The sequence below is a fragment of the Phodopus roborovskii genome, unplaced genomic scaffold (genome assembly GCF_943737965.1).
Source record: "Phodopus roborovskii unplaced genomic scaffold, PHOROB, whole genome shotgun sequence".
Lineage (NCBI taxonomy): Eukaryota > Metazoa > Chordata > Mammalia > Rodentia > Cricetidae > Phodopus > Phodopus roborovskii.
The window spans coordinates 29080159-29091660 of record NW_026126549.1 but is presented as its reverse complement, the minus strand read 5'-3'; positions in this window follow the sequence as shown (position 1 = coordinate 29091660).

Sequence of the window (11502 nt, the reverse complement as noted above, 5' to 3'; positions counted from 1 at the left end):
AATAAATAAATAAATCATGATCTGGCTAGAATTTAAATGTTTTATGACCCCAAATAAGCATGTTACATAACTCATATGTGGACAACTTCATTTACCCATTCTATATATACATATTTTAGAACATCTTTTATAATGTATCTATTATGACTATAAATAATTAATTTTAAAAAAAAATCTAGTGAGCCGGGCATTGGTGGTGCATGCCTTTAATCCCAGCATTGAGGAGGCAGAGACATGTGAATCTCTGTGAGTTTGAAGCCAGCCTAGTCTACAGAGCTAGTTCTAGGACAGGCTCCAAAGCAATACAGAGAAACCATGTCTCAAAAAAAAAAAAAAAAAAAAAAAAAGGAAAGAAAAGAAAATCTAGTATCTGAGCTTTCCTGTTCTCAGAGTACCTTGCCTTAGAACCCATACTGTTGACAAAAATAAGAAGTCTCAGTGATACAGGATGATAGACCTCAGAGATCAGCTAAGCCAAAGTCTCATCTTGCAAATGAAATCACATCCAGAGTACTGAGGAACACCTGTAATCTATGCACTTGGGAAGTGGACATTAGAAGCAAAAGGATCAAGCCAAGGTCAATATCAATTACATAGTGAGTTTGAGGCCAACCCAGACTATGTGAAACTCTGTGTCAAAAGAAAACAAAACTAAAGAGAAACACCAGTACCCAAGAAAGCAAATAAATTTCACCTGTAATCTAAAAGACTAAAAAAGTAAAATATCAAAACTGAAGAGAAAAAGGCATGAGAATTATAGTTACCAGAAGCACTGACTTTCAAAGTTGCCTCTTCTGCTCCCTAGCTACTGTGGAGCTATAAACTGAATTCTGTCATTCCAAATTTAAATCCTCATATCCTAACCTTCAGGACCCCATAATCCCCATAAGTAATTGAGTTGAAGCAAGGGCATTAAGATGTGGATGGGCCCTAACCTAATATGACTGATCCACTTAGAAAATGGCACAGTCATAGCTAGGCCAATAACAAGCTAAAGATACAGCCTAGAATAGATCTTTGTGAATTTATTTTATGGGTATATGATAATTATATGTAATTATGAATTTCATTGTATTTGAATACATATGTAAATATATTGATTATTTTGGACCCCCTAAATTATCTTGTTCCCCTCCCAATCCCAATGTTCTTCTTCATACTTTGTCCCTCTTCTACCTTCATCTCTGACTGATTGATGACTAACTGACTGATGATTGATGACTGATTGACTAATGACTGACTGATGACTGATGACTGATGACTGACTGATTGATGACTGACTGACTGACTGACTGATTGATTTATGACTTACTGATGACCGACTAATGACTAACTGACTGACTGATGACTGATGACTGACTGACTGACTGATGACTGATGACTAACTGACTGACTGATGACTGACTGACTGACTGATTGACTTATGACTGACTGATGACTGACTGATGACTGATGACTGACTGATGACTGACTGACTGACTGACTGACTGATAACTGACTGACTTGTGACTAACTGACTGATGACTGACTGACTGATGACTGATAACTGACTGATAACTGACTGATTGACTGACTGATGATTGATGACTGATAACTGATTGATAACTGACTGATTGACTGACAAGTCAATGGCTTTACTTAGCATTACATACACAGTACTGGCTGAGGGATTACTTATAGGAGCCAGGAAAAAAATGTCTCACTCTCCCACAGTAACCATTTATTGCCTATAGGTACTTAAGAAAGAATAGGGCATTATGAGCTGTACTCTCTAGCAATAGTGGCTGTTTATAGGCTCTGCCTTGGAGAAAGGAGATACATGGGCTTTCTCCTTCCTGTGACAGAATGTTGACATGCCAAATCTTGCATAGATCTTAAAATATGAATCACAACTCTTGTGATTACTACAGTGCAGTGGTGGTGTTACCTCCTAAAAGTAGTGTAGAAGATCATTCAGCTCCTCCCCCTGCCACATATATTCTTTCTGCTCCATCTTCCACAGCATTCCCTGAGCCTTGGAGGAGGATACAGAAGTCCCTCTTAAGACTGAGAAGCTTCAAGTCTCTGCATTTACCTCAGCCCACAACAGGAATTCCTTTGACCAAAGCTGATAATGATATCAATCTATGTATATAGACATAATTGTTTAGATGCCCTGATAGGTAAATAATTCCTCTTTAAAGAAACAACAGTAATATCTTACTAAAGTCTATGATCTCCTCAGGCACAGGCTTTCAAACAGGCTTACCTTATACAAGATGTAGATCCATGCCTATGGATCAGGCCACATATTAAATGAAAGAGTCACTAGTTACCTTTATTGTAGACTTGCCATGATTACCCCAATGAACATGCCTTGCCTGTCCTATCAGTAGTGCACCACACAGAGTCCATGGTTGAGCATGACCTTTAATGACAGCTGTCCCTGGCAGCCTATACAGTACCCTCCCTGGCAGCCTACACAGTACCCTCCCTGACAGCCTACACAGTACCCTAGAGCATTATTTCATTAGGCAACAGGGAGGTGGCTTTATTCCAGTTCCAATCTGATTTCTCTACATCCTGGAACAGAAAATAGCAGCCAGAACTTTCCATGGAATAAATCTTTTAGCGTCAATCTCAGCAGCAAGCAGTCCTGCCAAAATCTCAGTTTCAGACTTCTGACCTCAGAACTATGAGAAAATGAACTCTTATAGCTCAAGGCACTCAGCTTCTATTCCTTCATACAGCCCTGGAACAAAACACTTGTGCAACCTGTGAAAATACTCACTTTAAAAATTCACATTCCTCCTCTTCTCTGTAATTATGGCATGCCCTGTAATTATGGCACTTAGCATTTGGAGTGGATCTGTTCACATTGTATGACTCATTGATATATATTTAGTAGAAACGTTTGGTGATATATTGTTTATAATTTATTAAAGCCACTGAAGATCAAAATAGCAAAGCAAAACAGCCACACTAGTTAGCTATAGAAGCTAGGAGGTAGTGGCACATACCTTTAATCCCAGGATTCAGGACTAAGAGGTAAACTAATCTCTGTTAGTTCAAGGCCATACTGACTACAGGAAATTGATCCAGACCTAAAAGAAATGCTCACACAAAGGTGATCTTAGCATCTGGAATCACATGCATTTAATCCCAGCACTAGGGAGGTAGATATAGGAGCGATATGGCTGGGCAGAGAAAGGAATATAAGGAGGAGGAGACAGTATCTGAGAGACTTTTGCCTCTGAAGATTTGTGGAGACAGGATTGCCATTTCATCTGGGTAGATGTAAGATCTACTGGCTTGGCCACTTAGCTTCTCTGATCTTCAGCTTGCAGCTTAAACCCCAGTATCAGTCTCTGGGTCTTTATTTTTCATGCTACAGAAACTGCCAACATCAGTAATCCAAAACCAGTTTAGCCTCAGGCAGATTTGGGGGGGTCAAATGTAGAAAGTAACCACATTCTTTGCCAAAATATTACTAATATTCTCCTCTGAAACCTCTTGAATTAGGTCATCATAGTCTACATTGCTCATAGTACCACTGCTTTATGTACTCCTCCTAGTATGGCCTATTAAGCCCCACTTAAAGCATTCAATGCTTTCCTAATCTAAAGTATTCATTCTGTGAACAAGCAGCATGGTCAGGCATGTCATAGCAAAAACTCCACTCCTGGTACCAACTCCTGTTTTAGTGTTCTACTGCTATGAAGAGACACTATGACCAAGGAAACTCTTATAAAAGAAAGCATTTCATATATGAGGACACTGGCAATGGGTCCAAGATCTAACTCCACAAACTGACTTAGTGGAGCCAATTCCATATGGAGAGATACCTTGCTCAGCCCAGACACAGGGGAATGGGGAGGTATCTTGGTCCTGCCTCAAGGAGATGGTGGGACACACTTTGTAAACTTCCTAGGAGAGGCTTTACCCTCTCCTAGGAACATATGGGAAGGAGCAGGAGGAGAGGAGGGAGGGGGAACTGGAATTGGAATGTAAAAAATAAATTAATAAAAAATATATTGTGAAAAAAAGAAAATATTTAGTTATTCCTTATTGCTTCAGAAGTTTAGCTCACTGTCGTCATGGTAGGGAGCATGGTGACATGCAGTCAAAGGTGGTCTTGGAGAAGTAACTGAGAACTCTACACCCAGATCCACAGGTAGCAGGAAGAAGGCCTAGCTTGGGCTTCTAAAATGTCAAAGTCTACCCCCAGTGACACATTTCCTCTAAGAAGGCCATGTAGCCTAATCCTTTCAAATAGTGCTATGCCCTGGTAAACCAAGCATTCAAATCTATGAGCTTGTGGGGAGAGGGGACTTGGGGGGGGTTCATTCTTATTCAAACCACAACAAGCATTGAATATAGATTTCACATTTGAGAAAATAATATTTTTAAAGCAAAGGATTTTATTAGAGCCTTAGATAAAAGCCTTTGTTGCATTCAGTTATAATAAAGAAAGTTAAATTGTGGCTACTTTATTTCCAACCACACAGACACTGCATCCCTCCACATATCCTGGATTCTGTTTTGAAAGCCTTCTGTAGCCTTCAGAAACTGTTAGTATTGCCACTGTCAAGGTTTATGGCATCGTTATTTATGCATTTTTAAACAAATCAAAAATGTTAGTGCCAACGGTCAGGCTTAGAGTAACAGCTGGCAGCTGGTGGTTTGTTCAACTAGAGAGTAATAACTGGTTTCTATCCAGGTCTCTGCCCACCTCTATCCACCCTCAGATTTTTTTTTGTTTTTGTTTTTTTGTTTGTTTTTTTTTGTTTTGTTTTGTTTTGTTTTTATCAGAAGCCTTAAAGTCTTGTGAATAGGTATACACAGCCAAATATTTCATGCATTCTAGACTCTGTTCATGAATTCTACTTGGGAGACAGCAAGAAATAGACCACAGCCTATGATGATTAGAGGCATATACCAATAGTCTGAGGCCATGTTAAAGGCTTTTATGGAGCCAACTCTGCTGAAATCAGGGCTCTTGGGAGGGAAGAACATGCATAAAGCATTTCTATTGCTGAGCAAATCATCCATGACTTACTATGCAGATCTGCAAGGAAATGAAAGAAGAGAGTTGAACATGAAAAATGCACTGGGCTTACAAATGCTTCTGTCATGTCAACACAAGCTGAGATTGGCACATCAGAAGAGTGGCTCATCTCTGACAGATTGTTCATGTGTTCCTTAAGAAAATGAGAATTTAGGATGAGATTAAATCATAAATTATTCATTTGCAACTTTTTTCTCTTCATTTTATTTTAGAATGTAGTTTTGGTCATTTCTTAAGTGAATTTCCCTGATCTCATCATTCACCATGCAGACAATTTACCATGACCAAAGCAGATCTTACACACAGGCAGGCCATGCAAATTAACCCTGCTTGGTGGAAGAGATCATGACCCTCACCTATGGCTCCCTTCCCAGGCCAGCGATACCTTCAGCCAGTGAAGGCTACTGGTGTCCCTAGTTACCACTTGAAAAATAAAATTCGCAACAAATTTGTGAGAACAAGTAATTTTTTTTCACACCTGCCAAAGCTCAAAATCATGATTATTTTCCTATATGAAAATGTTGGATATTTTATATGCTATATTTATGGCTCATTGTAAACTATTCATTGGTTTATAGACCTTGGGTCATCTAGGAAGCTTCACAAATCCTTATTACTCTCTTTGGTATTAAATTTGCTGTTAGGATCTTTGATTTATCTGCTAGGCTAACTCACATGTAAACAGACATCTCTGTTTAAACTACTGCAAATTTAAAAACTTAAAAAAAAAAGTCCATCCTGAGGTGCTAAAGGCTGTATTTAAAGCTCTCACCTTGACATTTGTGGACAACAGTAAGTTGAGGAAGAGGAATAAATGTTGGTAGTTGTTTCATGCTGTTGACAGAAAACAAAAAATGTGAAGGAGGAAACTGGAGAATTGCCATTGTAGGGTCATTTCTAAGACAAGCTAAGGCTTACTGTGTGAAAACATCAATTGCCTTCAAATGAGGAGATGAATCAATCACCATGAAGTGTCTGTGAAGTCTCATAAACAAAGTAATAAATAATGACAATCTGATGAACACTGATCAAGGACTCAGCCCAAGCCCACCCCTCATCTATCTTCCCCTTACCCAGAAATATATAGAAATTATCTGTATTAGACACTTTTGTGATTTTATTTCTAAATGTTTTATAAAATTGTTAGGATGAAATTTAAACAGAAAAAGAGAGTTGTAATCACTTAGCTGCCTACTGAGAGAATATGATTGCATGGGGAATACTCAGACATTTTTTTAAAAGAGACTGTCTCCCTACTGCTCTCCTCTAAGTGACCTTAGGCAACTGCAGACATGAAAACAGGCTGGTCTTTGACATTTTTAAAACCATGTAATATATAGGAAGATAATTAATAGAACAATTATGTACTACTTAAAATACATTTCTAGTTATGGAATGGATACTACATGTGAACTACCAGAATTATCTTAGTTATCCCCAATACTATTTATTGCATCCATATAACATGAAAAACAACAGCAAGGATATGCAAGAAGCCTGGTCCACACCCTCAAGAATGCTCAAAATCAGTTTACTTTGGTTTTATTTTACACAAGATAAATGGTCTTTAATTTTAAAGTAGGCAGAAAATGTGAACAATGATTTTCATATCACACCTTCATGTAATCATATAATAAATTCTCATGCTCAAGTAAAAGATGACAAGCAGGGTAAATAAACCACACACCCCTAAACATATACTTGCCTATGGGTTACCTAGAACAGCACAGCCAGGATGACAGTCTGAGACATCAACCTTAAGCTATCATATTTGAGGAAACACTGTGATTCAATTTAATCTTTACTTAGTTGGAACTGGGGGATATTCTAGATAAGGAAGGGAAAGGATCTGATGAAATTTTAGTCATGAAAAAATAATAACAAGAAGTTATTGATTTTTAAGTTTAAAAACACTAAAGTGGATGTTCAGCTGAAAAATAATAAACACACTTATATTTATTTCTTTTGCTATCTTCCCTGTAGAATGATTTTAAACAATATATGTAAATTTTAGTAAGATGAAGTAGGAGTTTCATTTTTAATTTTTGAGATTATAATATCAGGAATCAACTACTACTCTGTAGTATTTTCATAGATAAACTGAGGATATATTCAAAGTCGTGATTGTGCTGGGTATGATGACTTGTGCCTATTATCCCAACACTTAGGAGCCTGAGGCGGGACCCTAAGTTGAAAGACAGTCTAAGCAATATAAAATGTCACTGCAGCCTAGGTTAACATGAAACTTGAGAGAAGGGGATGAGGGAGTGAGGGAGGAAGGGAGAAAGAGAGGGAGGAAGGGAAAGAGGGAGGCATGGAGGGAGGGAGGGTGAGAGGGAGGAAAGGAGGGAGGAGACACTTCTTTATCCTTACAGGACCTCCCAGGCCTCGGAATCCTATAGAGCAGTAGAACTGTTCCTCACATTTTGATAATAGAAAAATAACGTGATTCAATGGGTATGAAATGTCTGCACACCAGTTTCCAAGGACAAAGAGTTTAAAAGGGAAGAATGTTCATTGATTTTATGCTGGAGTCTGTTACTGGTACTATTCAGCCACTAAAGGTGTCTTGGCTAAAGATCTGGATATCCACTTCTCAAATGTGTGCATTACAAAGCTGGCACAGGTAGTGACTCCATAGGTTGTTCAAGTAAAACATTGGTAGGTTTCAATAGGGGTAGAATGATGGATTATCTGAAAATACCAAGAAATATATATAGGCCTAACATGTAGATTTATAAAAATGTCTAAGTATGTAAGAGAGAAGATACAAGACTCTGGTATGCCCCCATAGACTGCAATTCCCATTTGAAAGCTAGAATTTGCCAAATCCCTGAATACCAACATTAATGGGTTGCAGGCATTTTCATTATTTCAATTTTACATGTTTCAGAGACAATTTCCTCTATCTCCTAAAAATGGCAAGAGGTAAATCTGGGCTTGGACACATGGCTTTCTCACTGAGAAGTCCAATTTCCAGTCCTCTACCACATACACAAAGCAGTAAAGACACTGAAATCATTAATGCAAACTGGTGACACATTGTTGGAAGCATAATGTCAAAACAAAGCAGACAGTGGCCTCCCTGAAGATAGTGACAATAGCATTTTTGAAAACATAATGAGAAAAGCACACAACCAGCATTCAACAAAACAAAAAAGAGAAAAGTAAATTGTGTGGTATTGAGCATAAGAAATCACACATAAAGGAGGACATGCTGTTAGATCCCACCAATCCAAGGGGAAAGATCATCTATGCAAATCAGAACAAAGTCGCCTCCAAGAGTGCTGTCTAGAAAGGTACATGGGGACTCTCTGGGATGGTGGCAATGTTTTCATTGAGGTAACTGTTACAGAAGGTTTCACTATTCTCCACCTCACTAAACTATATGCATGAGATCTGTGTGTCTTGTACAGACTGGTCTAAGAAAAATTAATGAAATTGTGGGTGCCAACAGATAGTGAACTTTCAGTAAACAATGACCTCCATGAAACATAAAATCAAGGAAATACATTTTCAAGAATCCATTAGCAAGAATCCAGAAAATGGGAAAAAAGAGACATAATAATTATGTTAAATTTATAACATTCTATATATAAATAAAAACATAAACAGCCACAATTACTTTTCAGAGTATAAACAAAATACATGTATAAATTTCACAATAATATAAGAAATAATTACTTCTATTGAAGCAATTCAAGGGTTACAAATTCCTACTCTTTGCCATCCCAGGCAAAGTAGAATAGCTTCTACTTTGAGGTCTGTGGAGAAATGCTGGGCACCTGAGGTGATTTCTCCACCATTGTGAGGTTGAATGGATGTTCTTCTGAGGTGCACTTGGAGGCTGTGTGAACAGCGTTCAGATTCTACACACAGGCACCCAGACTTAATTTCACTCCTAGTCCACAACTGTAAGGAGTAAGGTTTTTCCCCGCCTCTGGTCTGGTCCCACCGTGGTGCCAGCCCCAATTAACACACTCAGAGATGCTGTATAATGCTGTTGGCCAGGTACTAGCTTCTTATTGGCTAGCTCTGTCTTAAGTATTAACCCATTTCTATTAATCTAAGTATTTCCCTGTGGTCTCATCTTACTGGGGAGTGGGGCCAGCGTCTGGTCTCCCCAGTCTCTCCCTGTTGACTCCTCCTTACTGCTTCCTCGAATCCTCCTTGTCTCCTAGTCCCTCCTATCTTCCTTTCCTATTGGCCAACAGTGCTTTATTCATTAACCAGTATAAGACACATCTTTACAGAATGACATCTCCCATCATCTCCTCTTTTCTGTTTAAATAAAAAGAAGGGTTTTAACCTTAACATAGCAAAGTATATCACACAACAGTTATAAAATAAGAATCTCATTTAACAATATTTAGTCCATTAACATTTAGCAAGATTTAAAAACAATATTCTATCATCTATCCTATCTAAAGTCCTATATGTAACTTATCCTTAATCCTAACTAAGGAAAAGTATAACCATAACTATCTGTCTTCAACTCCCTCAAAGACCACAGAAGGATAATATATAAACTCTAGAAATGAAAGAGACATCTTGCCTGGTCAGTCACCTGAAGTTCTGTAATGTTCCATCTTTAGCCTATAGGCCATAGTGTGTCTAGCAGACTCCTCAGCAAAGCAGGAAATTTTAACTTGTCCATCTGTATTGGCAGTTTTACAGTCATTTTTCTCTGTGTCCTGCAAACTGTCTGGAAGACTCTTCCATGAAGCAGGAATCCTGTAGCAATGTCCATCTTGTATCAGCAGTCACTTTCCTGTCTATACAGCATATAGTCGAACAGTCCAGACAAGAGCAGTATCTTGTTCAAATGGTTAATCTTGCCATATTGGAAGCAAATTCCATAATGTATTTCTTCAATGTCCATCTTCCTTTCTGATGCAGGTAGTGTTTCCAGGAGCAGTTGTGCCTCACTGTCAAGAAAAACCCTAAACCATTTTAAATGCCATATTTATAGATCGTTGAAAGGTTTGAAGAATGTCTATTTATCTCAAATACATCTCTAAAACCTAACTTAACTCTAAGTTTTGACTATTATAGGTAATTATCTATAATCTGTACTACATTATACATTATTTTTAAATGAGCTATATAAACACAATACCTAAATAGAAGAGAAATATGCATATCACACAATTGAACTTAAATTTGTATCAATAAATGAAAATCCACTTCAAAACAAAGTATTCATATCTATACCATAATCCCTTTTTTAACCTTTATTAGAAAGTGGCTGTGATCATTAACCATTTATAACCAACCCCATATAAATGAAAACAAACACATAAACAATATTTGGGAATTTGGGCGTCATTCTTTCTAAACTACTTCCTGCTGGTAAAGGGCACTGTCATAGGGGATCCTAAGAAGATGCAGCAATCCTGGCTGTAGTCTGCAAGGCTGGCTTGTCCCAACTGTTTTGAATGTTGGATCACCTGGGATGCTGTTTCAGGAGGTCTGGCTTGATCAAACCACATTAGTCTGGAAGGAATCCACATCTTTTCATTTTCTGTGGAAACAAAAATAGAAATCCTTTTCCCCAGTAACTTGTCCTTAGACTTAAATTTTGGAGTCAAAGCATTTTTAAAATATGTAAGTTGGATTGATCCAGCAGCATTTGTTTTAACAGTTGTTATTTCCTCAACAGTCAAACGATACAAAAACAATATACTTTGCAATCACAGAGATCTGCTTGCCCCTGTCTCCTGAGTGCTAGAATTAAAGGTGTGTATCACCATACCCAGCTCCTCACTGTATTTTTAAAACCATTTTATTTCTTTTCTCTCCCAAGCTTACATATATTTTAGAACACACTGTAAACCTTTATCGCTTTTTCTTAATGTGAATCTGTCTTTACTGTAAATCTTTATCTTCTTCTGGCCACGAGTCTTTTATCTGGTAAACAACAATATTGCTAAAATGAAAGCCATAGATAGCTGTGTTAGCCACGGCCTTATCCAAGAAGGCGGCAGCTATTTTACCACCAGCACTGAGAGCTGTGGTCATTGTCTTGGTCTATGCTGCCATCCAGCAGCATGTTGCCAGCTTGGAGATGTGGTCACTGCCATTGCCAGTTCTCGTACACACCAATAAATTGTTAGTAGTGCTATTTTAAAGCTGTGCGGTTTTTTGCCGCTTATGCTGAGTCAGGAATCCTCCCTTAAAGGAGCCATGCAAATCTTTGCTTATCTCACGCAAAACAGAGTACAACCCAGAAAAATGCTGTTAGCAAGAAGCCTTGCTTATCTTCGTTCTTTTGTTTCTAAAACCCTTTGTTAAGCTTTTGTTAAATTTTAAGTGGAAGTTCTTATTAGCCATGTTTCCGTGGCATATGTTACGAGTAAGGTTTTCCCCCACTGTCTGGACCCACCGCGGCGCCAACTCCCAATAATACACTGAGACATCATATTAGATATAAATGCTGTTGGCCAGTTACTTGT